Source organism: Diceros bicornis, chromosome 14, assembly GCF_020826845.1.
Source record: "Diceros bicornis minor isolate mBicDic1 chromosome 14, mDicBic1.mat.cur, whole genome shotgun sequence".
Taxonomy (NCBI): domain Eukaryota; kingdom Metazoa; phylum Chordata; class Mammalia; order Perissodactyla; family Rhinocerotidae; genus Diceros; species Diceros bicornis.
In genome coordinates, this window is record NC_080753.1 from 61,223,388 (window position 1) to 61,234,634 (window position 11,247).

General features: G+C 44.0%; 1 long non-coding RNA gene across 1 annotated transcript; it reads right to left on the reverse strand.

Annotated features, from left to right (window-relative positions):
* Window positions 1-140: 140 nt before the first annotated feature.
* LOC131414173 (uncharacterized) lies at window positions 141-10,993 on the reverse strand. Its single transcript, XR_009222141.1, has 4 exons — window positions 10,383-10,993; window positions 9,960-10,171; window positions 931-1,077; window positions 141-314 (listed from the first exon to the last, which is right to left on the reverse strand). It is a non-coding gene; the product is annotated as an uncharacterized LOC131414173 (long non-coding RNA).
* Window positions 10,994-11,247: the final 254 nt, after the last annotated feature.

Below are 11,247 nucleotides of genomic sequence, written 5' to 3' on the forward strand. Positions count from 1 at the left end.
GAACTTCCTGATTTGGGGTAGGCGCTGAAAATGGAAACCCATTCTGTCAGAAACAGGGTCATCATGACATTTCCTGTTTAATACCATTACCCTCCCATCCTCCCCCCACAACACCCCCCCACACCCCGCTGAGGCTTCAAGGGGATGCCTGCTTAACCGTTTCATATCCAAAACAGTAAGTAAGTACTATGTAAGCACCAACGTAAGCAGAAATATCTTGCCTGTCTTTATGTTACACGTAATCATAATATAGATTTCAGTTTGCATGGCTCCATCAGTTCAAGAGGCAGCAGCTGATAGTGTATGTCTCTTCACTAGAAATGACAAAAAGACAAAAGAAAAGAAAAAGCATTACCGTTATTAAGAGGAAGCAGCTAATGGGAGCAAGCCCAAAAATGAGTGTGTATTTTCCTCCCTAGAAGTGAAGAGGGCAGGAGTGAGGAGAGAGAGCGTAGTTAGGACAAGAGGCTCCTTGGAGAACACAGGATGCCTCCTTTTTTTTTAACTTAAAAAATATTATTTATTTTTAAAAATTGTGGTAAAATATACATAACATAAAATTTACTATTTTAAGTGTATGGTTCAGTGACACTAAGTGCATTCACGCTGTTGTGCAGCCATCACCTCCACGCATCTCCAGAATATTTTTCATCTTGCAAAACTAAACATCCTAAAGTTATAACACTATAATTTGAATTTATACCAGCTTAACTTCAATAGCATACAAAAATTCTGCTCCTATAAAGCTCCCTAACCATCTCCTTTCAGTTACTGATGTCACAAAATTACATGTTTATGCATGTGTGACTAAAAACCTAGACTAATAGTTGTTTTTTATACATTAGTCTCTTAAATCATGTAGAAAACAAAAAGTGGAATTACAAACCAAAGTTACAGTAATGCTATTTCATTATTTGTCCATGTATTTACCTTTTCCAGAGATCTTTATTTCTTCATATGGCTTTGAATTGCTGTCTAGTATCCTTACATTTCAACCTGAAGGACTCCCCTAGCATTTCTTGCAGGGTAGGTGTGGTGGTAACAAAATGGTTACTGAGTAAGGGCTCGATCTACTCGCTGCAAGACAAAACCCGATCAGTGTCGAGGCAAGGTGGTGGTAGAGAAAGAATTTCATTTAGCGATGCACTAGGCAGACTATTGTCCTAAAATAAACCATCTTAAAGGGGAATTGATTTGGAAACGACTTATATAAGGCAAACGGGGCTGGGGAGGGGCCTCAGGAGTGTCAGGTGAGGGAAGACTGCAAACCATTGAATGCCTCTCCGTAGACAAAGTTTCAGGTCTGCTGAATGCGACATTCCTGAGGAATCTAAGAAAACAGTTATTTTCTTAAAAGAGACAGAAGAAACAGTTTCAGGGTAGGGGCCATAAGTTTTCTGCTAACAAGTCATTCTTTTTACTGGTTACTGATTAGCTTTCCTACATGCAGTTCCCTGCATTTTTCCAAAGCACACTGTGAGAATAAGATGGGGGTGGGGTGTTCAGGAAAAGTTTAGACATGGAGTCTCTCATGCTAACTCCATCTCAAAATCCCTCAGCTTTTGTTTATCTGGGAATGTCTTAATTTCTCTCTCATTTTTGAAGGACAGTCTTCTCAGATATAGGATTCTTGGTTGACAGGTTTTTTTCCTTCAGTGCTCTGAATGTATTAACCCACTGCCTTCTGGCCTCCCAGGTTTCTAATAAAAAAATCTGCTGATAGACTCATTGATGATCCCTTCTATGTGACGAGTCACTTCTTTCTTGCTGCTTTCAAGATTCTCTCTTTGTCTTTTTATAGTTTGATTCTAATGTGTCTTAGTGTGGGTCTTTGAGTTTTTCTTACTTGGGGTTCATTGAGCTTCTTGGATGTTTATTTTCATATCTTTTATCAAATTTGGGAAGTTTTCAACCATTATTTCTTCAAACAATCTCTCTGCCTTTTCTCTCTCTCTCTTCCTTCTGGACTCCCACAATGCATATATTGTGGGAGGGAGGGGCTGGATCTATTGGTCCACTTGATTGTACCCTATAGGTCCCTTAGGTTCTGTTCATTTTTCTTCAATCCTTTTTCTTTTTATTCTTCAGACTCAAGAATTTCAATTGTCCTATTTTCAAGTACACTGATTCTTTCTTCTGTCTGCTCAAAACCACTTTGGATCCTCTTAGTGAATTTTTCATTTCAGATGTTGTACTTTTCAGCTTCAGAATTTCTTTTTGGTTCCTTTTTATGTTTTCTGTCTCTTTATTGATCTTTCCATTTTGTTCATACATCATTTTCTTGACTCTGTCTATGTCTTCTTTTAGCTCTTTGAGCATATTCAAGACAGTTCTTTTAAAGTCTTTGTCTAGTAAGTCCACTATCTGGTCTTTCTCAGGGGTAGTTTCTGTTGATTTATTATTTTCCCTTCCAGTATGCCATACTTCTCTGTTTTATTTATATGCCTTGTGATTTTTTTTTGTTATTGTTAAAAACTGGACATTTGACTCTTATAATGTGTTACCTCTGGAATTCAGATTTTCTCCCTTGCTTATTTTGTTTTTAAATTACTGTTGTAGGGTATTTCTGTGCAGGAGATCAGCCTGAGGGGTAAACTTAAGATCTTCTCAGGTCTTTTCTGAGCCTGCATCTTTTCCTGGATATGTGTGCTGTGACTTTCTATATTCCTCTGTATATGTGGTTGTTTTTTTTTAATCTATTTATTTATTTTTTCCCCCAAAGCCCCAGTAGATAGTTATATGTCATAGATGCACATCCTTCTAGTTGTTGTACGTGGGACGCGGCCTCAGCATGGCCAGAGAAGTGGTGCCTCAGTGCGCGCCCAGGATCCGAACCCAGGCCGCCAGCAGTGGAGCACACACACTTAACTGCTAAGCCATGGGGCCGGCCCTATGTGGTTGTTTTTTAATGTTTTAGTCCTTAAATGTCTAGCTCCCAAAAGGGGAAAAAAAGAAAACATGAAGGGGAAAAAAACAGGCTCGAAAAAAACAAGTGCCAGCTCTTTAAATCCCCTGGAATTTTCTTCAGCTGGAGGAGGCAGAGTTTGTAACAATGGCCGTGAAGATTGCAACAATGCTAACCATCTCTGTATCTACACCTGTGCTCAGAAGCAGAAATCAGTGGTGATAGCACAGATCCCTGTTATCTAGAGGATGAGGTCCTTTTTGCCCACCCTGGCTCCTGTGAGCTGTTTGCAAGCTGGTCCAGAACTTGTGCACAGCTGCCTGCCATGGGGCTGGTGGGTGGGTGATGCCACTGTACTAAGAGCTGAAATTGACCAAATTTAACTGCAATTTACCATTCAAGCCTTCCCTTAGATGTTGCAAGCCTTCAGTAGACCTCAGAGTTCCCAAATACTTACAGAGAGAGTCTTCCAGCACAATTGTTGTCTACGCGGGGATATGGGTTCCTGGTGCTTCCTACTCTGCCATCTTCCCTGACCTCCAACCCCACGGTGGTTCTTAAAGCAGGGCTTGGATGTCCATGGCTGGAAGGCCAGTACCTCCACATTCTGGAAGATTGCCACTGCCCAAACTTTCTTTCGGAAAAGAGATCCAAATTAGGTTCTCAATCAAAAAGATCATGTACTGTTATAATGAGCTATTATTGTTCTCATATTACAAGTAAGGAAACTAAGGGTTAGAACCACCAATAACTTACCTGTTGAAGAGTCTATGGCTGCTAAGTGTAAGGTCCTATGAATTCTAAAACCTGTGATCTCAACTCTTGTGCTTTGTTGACAGGGGATGTGGGGTCAGCAGGATGCAAGGGAATCTCAGTCATAGCACATCACGTATATTAGCCAACCAAGGTGGGAAGTTTGTGCTCCTGGGAGTTGGGTCTTCTGAGGGCAAACTCCTCGCTTGCCAGTGCTTTCAGGCCTGAAGGGAGAGCCTATCCTGAGATTCTCAGCTTGGGCAATGGCACGGGCTCCATGTTGTCTCTGGAGAGGAGGTCGCAGGTTCTCACTCCAGTAACACAACTGCCCTCAGGGCCAGAGACGAAGGTGAAAGTCTGGTAGTCCTGACAAACATCAGGCCTGTCTCACAATGGCGATGCCCGTGAGAGCTTCACTTCTTCACTGCTCTTCCTTCCAATGCTGTCTCCTCTTTCAGTCTTCCTCTACAGTGAGCCCTGTCAAATCTTCCTTACCCTAGAATTAAAACCCTCTTTGTCCTCAGCTCCCTTCTCAGCTTCCTCCCTGGAGGACGCTGTACCTCCTTGCTCTCCCTGAGGGGAAGCAGTACCATCTGGAGCAAGTCCTGCCAATTCTTTCACACTCATTCTCAAGTTCTACGAGCTCAGAGGGACTATTGGCTTTCTTTACCTTCTCATTGCCCCATTCAGGCCATTATTTACCTTCCTTTAAGCAATTACTCTCTTCCTTTGAGGTACACGCAACTCAGCTACACCTGCCCTCCTGTGGGCTACTATCTGCCTTCTTGAGTCATTGTCCATGTGGGGCTCTAAAGTAAAAAATGCTGAGGTGATGTAGGTGAAGTCCATGATGGATAGGACAGAATGCACTACTGGAAACACAAAGTGCCGAAATAGAGCCTGTCTTTAAATGTAATGTTGCCATTCTGCTGAGCCAGATAGCCATGAAAACGAGAGTGATCATGTAGAAAAGTTCCTACAGAATCATCAAGATTCGTCTGTCATTAAAATTTTAGTCTATCATTTATATTCTATATAAATCTTAGAATATATATTCTCATCACTTTAACAGGATATGAAATATGTTAGTAGATATTGAGACTAAGAGAGATCGAGCTTATCAAGGCCATTCAGTCACCCAGAATTTATTAAGCATGTGCATTGAAGGAAACTAATGCTGGCTGAATTTTAAGGGGGAATCTCAGGGTAGAGGGTACCCTCAGGGTAGAGGGTACCCAGAGCTGGGTACCTTTCCTCACTACCCTCACCAGGGCACAGAGCCACTCAGCAGGACTCTAGTGTACACAGAACTCTTTCTACTCGGTGATGTTTGATACTATTATTATAAGGAAAAAATGAGCAATGTGCTAGTATTCATAACCCAAATAAAGTTTGAATTGCTTTTTTGTTATATTTCCCAGTCAAATTGTTGGTTCTTTGAATATAACATCCCTACCAAGTCTGGATCATGTGAACTTCCAGGTTTATATGAGTTACATTTTAAGTCTTGCCATATGAGATTTTAGATCCAGGATATGGTGCTCAGCTGTATCTTGGATTAAAATTATCACTCTAGGCCCAATCCAAGAATGCATCTTCACTGACATATTATTAGATTTATAGAGCTCCAGAGACAGGTGGATCAGATACAAACCATTATGGATTGGGACAATCACCAAAAAGACAGAGGAATATGTGGAGACTTCATCAGAATTGGAATCACAATTTTAAGGCAAATACATGGCTTGGGAAGGTCAGCCTTATGAAGCATTAGGTGAGTTCGTGAAATTGAGGATGTCTAAAGTTAGAGGAAATTGAGATGTCTAAAATCATCCTGGTTTTCCCAGGACCGTGACGCAGGACTTTCAGTGCTAAAACCGGAGATTTCCAGGCAAATGTACTGATAATGGAAATATAAAGTGTACTCAGGAATACGAGTTGGTTACCCAATCTAAAAGATGCCTTCATGAAATTACCAGCTATAAGCTGAATTTTTATCTAGTCTCAAAGAACATATAATTTCATAAGAAATTAAGATTATTTTTTCTAGAATGGGCAAGGAGGTTGGCAGTAGATATGCCAAGACAAGCTAACAGTATCCTGTGGTTCGTTGAGACAAGCTGTAATGGGAATGTGGCTGTTGCTGTGAAATTCACAATGAAGCAGGCTTTGAAGTTATTGCTATAAGCTTGAAGAAACTTGAGAAATTCATGTAATGGATAGTGGTAGCTAGGCTCCAAAGATGGCTCCCCAATAAATTACACTTTCCTGTATTTATGCTCTTGTGTAGTATTACCTCCCCTCCCTGCCACCCCCTCCACCCCACGCCCCTGGCCTCGAATGTGGGCTGACCTGTGACTTACTTGTGACCAATAATATATGGCAGAAGTGATGCTGGCCTGACTTCCAAGCCTAGGCCATTAGAAGCCTTGCAGCTTCCACCCGGGTCTCTTCCCCTCATATTTGCTATGAGGGAAGTCAGCTTGTCACCTAAGAGGTTCAACTACTTTGAAATCACTGTGCTGTGAGGAAGCCCAAAGTAACGGTATGGAGAGGCTGCGTGAAGAGAGAGATGCCGAGCAACCCCCAGCTGCTCCAGCTATTCCAGCTGAGGCACCAAAATATAAGTGAAGGGGCCATGTTGATGTCCAGTCCTCTGAGGACTGCAGCCCCAGCTGCTTCCCAGCTGCAAGCACGTGAGAGACTCGAAGGACAAACCACCCAGCTGAACCCAGTCAATCCATACAAATATCAGAAATAATATTAGTGTGATTTTAAACCACTTTTTTTGAAAAAATTGTGGTAAAATAAAACCTTCATTATATTTACCATTTTAACCTTTTTAAGTGTACAGTTCAGTGGCATTAAGTACATTCACATTGCTGTGCAACTGTCACCATCATCTATCTCCATAACTCTTTTTATCTTGTAAAGCTGAAACTCTGTCCCCATTAAACACTACCTCCCCATTCTTCCGTTGTCCAGCCCCTGGCAACCACCATTCTATTTTCTGTCTCTATGATCTTGACTATTCTAGATTCATAAAAGTGGAATCATACTATGACTGGCTTATTTCACTTAGTATAATGTCCTCAAGGTTCATCCATGTTGTGGCATGTGTCAGAATTTCCTTTCTTTTAAAGGTTGAATAATATTCCATTGTTTGTATATACCACATTTTGCTTATCCATTCATCCATTGATGGACACTTGGGTGCTCCCACCTTTTGGCTATTGTGAATAATGCTGCTATGAACATGGGTATGCAAATACCTCTTTGAGATCCTGCTTTTGATTCAAGCCACAAATTTTTTGAGGTGGTTTGTTATACAGCAATAGACAACCAGCTTGTTGAGTCATGTTTAGAGCAGACCACCGAAATGGTGCAAGGATGGTGATCATGGAAGGAGAGAGATGCCTTGTCTGTGTGACAATGAGGTCCAGCTTTAGGGATTATTTGCCGACTTAGTGCCACTGGGATTGCTGCTTTGGAGGTGGAAACTCTCACTTCCCTGGCTGCCCAGGAGAGAGGATAAAGCAGCCCGCAGAGTAGCAGCAGTTTATAAATTGGGTTCATAACTGTGTCAAGAAAAAGGAAAGACGACTTTGTGTTTGTATTCAGATGGGACAGGCTGCTAAAGTGTCCTCCCACCAGGACAATACTAGAGCCTAGCTTGGAGAATCCGGAGTAATTGAATCAGATCAGTGCACAAGAGTTGAGAACCAAGAATGGCTAATCAATCTTGGATTTCATCACAAAGTAGACAGGCTAAATTCTTACTCTTGTTGAAGTTGAATCAGGGCTGAGGAAGAAAAAGAAGAAACCCTGGCCCTGTTGCTGGAACAAGTCTAACAAAGAGAGGCACCAACAGCTCTAGGCACCAGGATGCACTCGGGATCCTGAAGTGGGGCAGGTAAACCTTACCCTCTTGAAGTTGGCCCCCTGACACTGGAGTAGGGGTGAAAGGTTTCCCAGCTGTTTAAAAAAAAAGTGTATTAATATAAAATTTGAGGTATACTAAGGCCAACAGATCAGGAGATGACAGCCATTGAAAAGATAGCTCCTAGGAGGCGGGGGCACACCACACCATGGGGGGCCACACGGCGAAGCACCAGGGTTGGTCAGGAGGCAGAAGGGGAAGGAGGAACTGTGGGCAAGAGTCTCTATTGTGGTTCTGTGGGAAGGAACAGGCGAGGCAGGCCCCAGGTTGAATGGCACCAATCTAGTGACACCTCTAGCCTTCTTAGGCTTTCAGGGATGGGAGCTGTCCCCATGTTGGCTCTGGTTGTGGCAGCATGGCTTATTTAGTGGCCAATGGCCCCTGTGAAGGAAATAACATGAGTGCAACTTTCACTCATCTTGCTAGACACAGAGACCCTGGAGGAGTGAAGGATTATGTCCTTAAGCCAGTTATCTTTGCTCCCTGGTCTGCAAAGAGAAACGTTGTGGGCAATCCCCAGGGAGTGTCTTCAGGGGTCTTCGGGGGAATCTTGACCAACTGGGAGGAGAAAAGACAGAGGTGAGTGAGCGTTGAGGCCAAGCCCCTCTGTGAGGTGCAATAAATAGGCTTCCCTTCCTTGCAGAGGCCCCCAAAGACTGAGCAAGGGAGGAGTGCAGACTCATATGCACACACCTCTGAACCTTCCCTCCTGCCCTCTCTTCCACCTGCCACTGCCTACTTTCCTGTTAGACCAATTCCTAGTCCCGGGGATCTATTTTGCACAGAATCCAGGAGCTGAGAAAGTAAAATAAGAAAGTTATAGAGTCCAGAAAAGCTAAATTGATGGATAGAATAAAAAGATAAGCAGAGAGGAGACGAGGGAAGGAGGAGGAGGTGCCACGTGGGCAGGGCATCAGGGGGTTGGGAATGTCCGAGGTAGGGTCTTGGGGAAGCTGTGAGGGAAGCTGTGGGGGGTGAGGGGAGAGAGAGATGAAGAAATATAACCTTTTGTAGATGTTTTGCTGTGTCTTAAGGAAAAAAAAGTGTTCCTCTTTAAAGTTCCCTCAAGAGACTAAATACAGATTTGGACGGCTTTCAACCCTACTTTGACGTCAGGCTGTTATTTCTTGGAAGGTGACAGCATGCCAGGACTGGGCCTTATTGGGGTTCCACGTTTATGTGGGTTACATCGTGTTGAGCCGTGTGTTTTCATAAACTATAGTCAGTGATGATTTTACTGCTATCCAATTTTTATAGAAAAGCAGAACAAGTATTTTTGGCTTTCATGTTTTAGAAGAGAGTGAAGTCTGGGTATCACTCCTAAGCACAGAGGATGCTCTGATTTCATCTCTCTGCTGACTATGCAAGCCCAGACCTTTCTATCCTGATCTCAAGCTCAGAGGTAAATTGGGACTTTTTTCTGAGGAAAGATCTACACCACACCAAACAAATGGGAGGAAAAGTAAACCGTTAACAGCCAGCATTTGGGTCTAAGGGATGGTTTGGCGCACTTTCTCTGCTTTATTCCACTGCTTTCTTTTCACTCAATTGTCTGAACAGAGTGACCATTTCAGGTTTAAGATGGAGCACAAGTCTTTGTGACTTTTCTCAGCCAGAGAGATTTGGGCTTCTTAGTTTGGAATAGCAATATTGTCACGCCAGATGTAACTTACTTCTGGCAAATGGGACAGCTAATTGATGAATTCAGGACAGGAGGCCTCCTGCAGGAGACAGCGCAAGTGAAAAGGAAAATGTGCTTCGCATATCAATAGTAAAGCCGGTGGGGAAGCCGCTCTCTGGCACCGATGATGGAAAACCTCTGTTGAGAAAAGAGACACCCCCACCCCCCAGCAGTTTAAAGTCAGAAGAGTAGCTGCTTGCTACTTGTTATTTTTAACTATGAGGGGATCAGTTAGAGCCTTCCGATGTTGTCCCCAGAGGTCCTGGTCTGAGCCTGCTGACTCAGGAGGAGAGTCAGACAGCACTGCCTCCGGGGACCGCAACACTTCTCCTTAATTGGTTTGAAAAATCGCAGCAGGATCTCAGCAGCTGCTGCTCTGGGCGGGTCAGGAGGGATGGGAAGCGTGACAGCCCGGCCTCTCACCTCCCAAAGCCCCGTCAGTGACTTGCATGCATTGCCTTTCTTTTCCTTCCCTCTTAAGTTTGTTTCTGGGATCCTTCCCCCAAACTTTCGTTACAGCCTGGTCACGTGACGTAGCCTCTGCTCATCATCTGTGATGACGTTTCTGGAGGCAGCACTTCCCGCCTGTGCCTGCCGGGCCTGGCAAGTCATTAGCAAGCTGGTTCCACTTCCTGCATCTCCGCCCCAGGCCCCAGCAGGCTGCGCTCCTCTGTTTTTACCTTTGATTTAAAGCTGGCCGTCCTGTTTTCTCTCTAGCATTGCCCTTCTGCTCTTGAACTGCTGCAACATTCCTCAGGTACGCTGACTGCACTGCCCGACTCTCCACGCATCTTGCGGAAGCAGGGACTTGCCAGGACACTCACAGGTGGGAGCAACTTCCTGACTTCTGGAGAAGTAAGAGCTGGGCTTGCATTAGCCTCGGTTTCCTTGTCTAGAAATGAAGAGGGTAGGATTAAATCAATTTGTTCTCAAGTCTCTTTTTTTTCCAGCAGATAAAAATCTTATTCAAATAAAAACTAGCATGAAATGCATTCTACAGTGCCCTGCCCACTGGGCTTCACGTCCTCCATCCCCAGCTGACACCTCTCCCAGGGCCCCGGGGAGCCCAGAGCACAGCTCAGAAATCACCAGACTGGATGTACCTCGAGGCCCCTTTAAGCTCTAAGAGTCTGGTCTTGTGACTTGGAGTTTTCAGGAAGGGCCCTAGGTGGGAAAAGAGAGTCTGCAGCACAGGAGCCTTGTCCCTCCAGGTTGTCTAAGCACCCGGGCAGAGGGCTGGGTGATAAGAAAGAAGCAGACGTTACCACTGATACTGAACCTGTTGATCTCAAGTTGGTGTGCCCCACGCACAGTAAGCCAAACACTGAGAAATGGGTGCTTGGAGATGGAGAAGGGTTTATTTGAATTGGCCAAGGTGAGAAGGCGGGAGCATGGGTTCTCTCAAATCCACCTTAACAAGATAAGAAAGCAGGGGGTTTTATAGAGCTAAGGGGTGTGGCAGGAGGAGTTTCAGAGAAACAGAGGGGTAATCTGTGTTCCTTTTACTCCCGACAAGCCCCTGGGCAATCTGACTTCTAGACATCTATGGCAGCTGGGGAATGGTTATCTGGTGATGCTTGAAGGTGTTCTCTTTCTTCTGTAAAACAAGCTCATAAATCCTTATGACCCTTGAGTTACCTCTCAGGTTAAACAGGAAAACAGCAAGTTGACAAGATTAACTTAACAAGGTCGAAAGGCAATCTTAATGAATATTTACAGTAACCCTCAGGTACTGGGCTTCACTGCCACCAATGGCAACTGCTCAGGCTGTGGTGACCCCATAGCCTCACTTACCTGAAAGCAGTTGGGGGAAATAGAGGGGTGTTTCCAGCCACCCAGCAACCCTGGGAGATGAGGTGGAAGAGTCAGCCACATTCAGATTTTTGCTTTTTTTTTCCTTCAGTGTGAGGGAAACTTATTGAAAGCTTTTAAATATAGGCTCAGAATGATCTGATTGACACACTTAGA